At 33.6% G+C, this 4,785-nt stretch overlaps 2 pseudogenes; both read right to left on the reverse strand.

Annotated features, from left to right (window-relative positions):
- Positions 1–1,379: 1,379 nt before the first annotated feature.
- Hsp90ab1-ps14 (heat shock protein 90 alpha family class B member 1, pseudogene 14) lies at positions 1,380–2,045 on the reverse strand (annotated as a pseudogene).
- On the reverse strand, positions 1,993–2,492 carry LOC134484218 (heat shock protein HSP 90-alpha A2-like; annotated as a pseudogene).
- Between the last annotated feature and the right edge of the window lie 2,293 nt (positions 2,493–4,785).

The raw sequence follows: 4,785 nt of genomic DNA on the forward strand, positions 1-4,785 counted from the left end.
ACATATCTATATTGTCTTCCCCATTATCTTTTTAGAACTACTGCAATTATAATATGAAAAATATTAAAAGTCATGACAAATACAAAATTTAATGTGTATATATTTATATTCAATCACAATGGCAAAATAAATTGTTATTATAATTAAAAGTAGTTTTAAACTGATTTAGGTATTGTAACCAATTTTTACATATGCACACGTATAACAAGAAGTTATATATATACAAACATATAATCTCATTATATTTCAAATGAGAACTAAGTATAATCTTATATTTCAATAAAGGATTTTATGTTTATAGAAATATGAGAGCATAATGAAACTTTAATTCATAATAAACTAAGTATATTAATTCTGGTAAATCCAGGTTAGTATAGGAAAAATAAAAGGGAAATAAAATTTGAAGGCAAAAATTTACAAAGATTTTTAAAATGTTTCATCTCCTTTATTGGAGAAAACGTGTAACTTCTCCAGTATACACACAAAACAGACAGACAATTAAGCAAGAGGTTATGATCATGGTATATATTAACTACTATTTAATAATACCTAAAATGTAGATAAAACAAACAGCAAGGTCTTACTCAGTAGCTTTAGGAGGACTGAAACTCACTATAGCCTCACATTGGATACTATATTGGTACCTCACCCTCAGGAGTGTTAAGGGGTGAACCACAATATCTGTATCATGCTCATTAAAGCTATGAATATAATATGTGCAAGTTTTATTCAATAAGCTTGTGGTTGTATATGCATATGTCAACTGTGAGGTCCATATGCTCTGAAACCGAAGGCTACAGAAACTGAGAGAATATCCTCAAGTTAAAATATCCTGTGGAAAATTTCTATGCAGGAGTAGATATCATCAAAGAAGGGCATTTTAAGAAGGCAAAATATGATAATCTTTAAAAATATATTTAATTCTTTCCATATTTTAAATTATCTTGATCATCTCTCCAACATTCCACTCATAATCACTTTTACTTCCATGCACATCCAATTTTGTCCTCTTTTCTACTCTCTCACTCTTTCTCTCTTTCACTCTCTAAGTCTATTGAGTCTAATTTTGTTGACCTGCTATTCTTTGGTATGGAGGCTATCTTGGAGTGTAGTCAATATGTGGCCAATATAAGGCAAATTATTAGAAAACCTGAATCTTCATTAGCCAAAATGTCCAATAGACTTTCTCTCTAAAATCATGTTCTACTGGAAAAACTGTTAATTATTGTCCATAAGCTGACCACACAGCAATATTTTTAAGGTATCGCTTATGCTACTGAACATAGAGAAATCATGCTGGACCTAACTAGAAGCTTCACCTCTACTGATTATCACTCATTGTGCAACAGGTAATTTGCATACTACCAATAGAGAAAATTTTACTTATACAAACCCTTGTGAAGATTCTCAAAATGTGCTTTGCTGTCCTCCATTTTCTCCTTCCCTTCCTCATTCACTGGTAGCACCAGGCCCTCCTTAGACACTGAGACCAGGTGGTGTCCATCAAATCCCTTGAGCTGCTGTACTTATCAAAGGGCTCTGTCATATACAGCACCTCAAAACCCTAGTTGCAAACATAAAGTTTGCTATCTGCTCTTTGCTCTCACTAGTGATATAGTGGGTAGATTTAAGTCTCCTTCATGTGAGACACATACTCTAATAGGAAAGTCTTCTCAACTCCAAACTGAAGAGTGTGATAGCAAAAGAGCTAAGAGAGGAGGAATTAGTTACTAGAATCTTCATGGATTTCAAGCTTTAAGTTCTTAGCAAGACCTCATAGCATTTCTCATAATTCTATGACTTCATCCAACTCAGAAAAGAGCACAATACACTTTATCACAGTGTATGTTGTGGATTAAACTAGGCATCTTTCTCTTCTGGAGCACTTCTCAGGGGATTTTCAGAGGTAGGTCCTTGGTGTCTACTATACCATGGATAAAGTTAAGGTACTCAGGTATCAGCTCATTACATGTGTCCATGATGGCCACCATCGTCTTTGGGAACTATGAAGGATCTACCAGCAGGAGATTTCCAGGCATACTATTCATGATCATTGTGCTTTGTGATCACAATGACTTTCTCTGCTACTAGATGGTCCAAAAAGAATCCAGCACCAAACTGTCAATCATGGAGTTATAGGGAGCAGCCTGGGGAGTACTATGAATACCTATGTGCCAGACTTAGTAGTGGTTAAAAATTTACTTATGAGGTCAACCTTGTTCATGCCAATGCCTGTGTTAACCAAAGTCAGTGTGTGATCTTGGAAGGTTGGGGATGATGTCAATTTTCAGCTGTTTGAAACTATACATCTTGAAAGGGTCTGTCAGGATCTCATACCAAATATTATCCAAAGCATTAAAGATCAATTCTCAAAAGAAAATTCCTTGTTTGGATAGAAAGTATTGACGATGATGGACAAGACCTGAGTGATTTGTGCCTGAAAATGAAAGATCTCCATCATTTTGCACTCCATGGTATACTTCCTCAGGCATCTTGACAGGAAAGCCAATTAGTAATACAGAGCACAGTGAACCAGGACCACTTCCAACTTACAGAAGACAAGGCTGCTCAGGGACGATGCAAGATAACTAATAATATTATTTTTACTTTTCTTTTTATGAGAAAGGGATAGAGGGAGAATATTTGTATATAAATTAATATATAAAGTTGGGCACATTAAAGGAACAGATGGGGAGGATGAAATAGATTATCAAAGTACACACATTTTTTAAATGTAAAAATTAATCTAAGCTGATATCAATGGTCATAACATTTCAGCTAAGAAAATGATTATTTGTCTACCACCCAACCCTTGCTATATGGGTCTGCTCAGGTCTCCACGTGCTGTGAGAGTTGGTGTGTTTATATGTCCATCCTTTCGGTTTTGTCCACAAAATAGTTTTCTAAAAAATCATATACTACCTCTGGCTTGGAAAGATTTTATGCCCTGTCTTCCAGGAAGATCTTCGAGCCTTGAGAGAAGGGTATGTTATAGACATTCATTTCAGTCTGTGCACTCTGAAGTCTATTATTCTCTCCATTTGAATAGTTTTGTGTAAATAGCTATATAGTGAAATAATAGACATTGTCTGATGATTATTTAGAAATGATATTTGAGTATAAAAATAAATCATTAGGAATCATTTTGATACTTCATCTATTTAGCATAACAGTAGGAAAAGGTTTTTCCACAGGTTCTGGGTCTCATTAACATACCCAGGTATGGATTTTGTCTCCCAGAGCACACTTTAAATCTACTCAGACAGGGTTTGTAGAGCTCATATCATTTGTAACATCATGGCAACATTTGGTGTATCTTACCAGAAAATATCTTTGCTGTAGTATTCAGGGTTCAGGGCTAGGTGAAAGTGATGAATACTTTTTATTCTGGCAGCATGCCTAGAGCCTTCCACCACTGTGAAAGTTAAACAATAAAAATTGAAGCTTCCAAAGCTATAGTCACTTGTTTTCTCCATGTTCATGATTTAAGCATGTGAGGACTTCCTCATAGAGTACTATCATCAAGTTTTGGAGCAAAAGGAAGACCAAAACCATACCTTTTAATGTTTTGGGTTCTAGAAGATCTTATTGGATGAGAATTCAAATAGAATTCATGCCCCTGCAGGCTTATTTGGAAGCATATGATGTCTATGTGTGGATGGGTGGGGGTGTCTCTCAATTATAAGGTAATTCCATTTAAACTCTCTTTTAAGCAGCTTATATTGCAGGTTTCCATACAGTTTTTACAAAAGGCTTTCAGTGTTACTTATTCCTCCACACATTCATTATTTTGCCCTTTCCATGCCACACCACTTCATTTCATTTTATTAAATAGTCTTCTTTCTTCATTTATCATATCATATGGGGCCAGAGAAAATATGATCAAAATGGATTTAAATTTGAAAATTGTGTTCCTCTGGCTTTGGGTCATGGTTTCCTCCTAGCACAAATACTCATGGTTATAGGGGAAAAGAAATTACTCAAATCACTTGAACACTTAACAATGATCAGAAATCATAAAAACTATGTGGGTTGTATGAGACTTATAATTTTTTAATATTGTAAAATTTTTATAAAAGAAACCTTCAAATATATAAAGCACTACAAACCAAAATTAATCAGACCCAGAGTCTACATAACTCAATGAATATCTACATGGTTTGAATAGATGTTCAAAATGAAAGCTATAGAGCTTCATATTAAATCTTATACTTTTAGTATTGAATATATTTTATGCACATATTTTCCATTAAAACAAAATTCCATGACATATTTAGAATTGGAGAAATAATCATTTGTATATCCTTCTCTTAGAACACATATCCATTCTGCATTTTTATAATACTGTAGGAAAAAACTGTCAACTAGAAGCACTGTGTCCTGCAAAATATCTTTTAGACATGACGTGATAGAGACTTTTCTAATCCATAAAATCTGACAAAATTTATTCCCATCAGGCTTGTTCTTTTAAAAATCTGTTAAATGATGGTGTTCACATGAAAAGGATTGCTACCAAGCAAGAAGGAATAATAAGAAATAAAAGCATTACTGGTTATTGTAATTATTTTTAAAATTCTCAATAGTGTAATATTGCAAGCATGGTGTGTAGCCACTCATATATTTAGTGTAATGGATAAAGAACATAATTTTAAACATTAAACATATAATGTGATGATCAATTCAGACACACACACAATATATTAGGAGAAATTGGATAGAGATGGTATGTTTTGATGATTATATATGATCATATTGTTTATGCTATGTTTTTATTTCTATTTGTCA

Source organism: Rattus norvegicus, chromosome X (genome assembly GCF_036323735.1).
Source record: "Rattus norvegicus strain BN/NHsdMcwi chromosome X, GRCr8, whole genome shotgun sequence".
In the NCBI taxonomy this organism is placed as follows: Eukaryota; Metazoa; Chordata; class Mammalia; order Rodentia; family Muridae; genus Rattus; species Rattus norvegicus.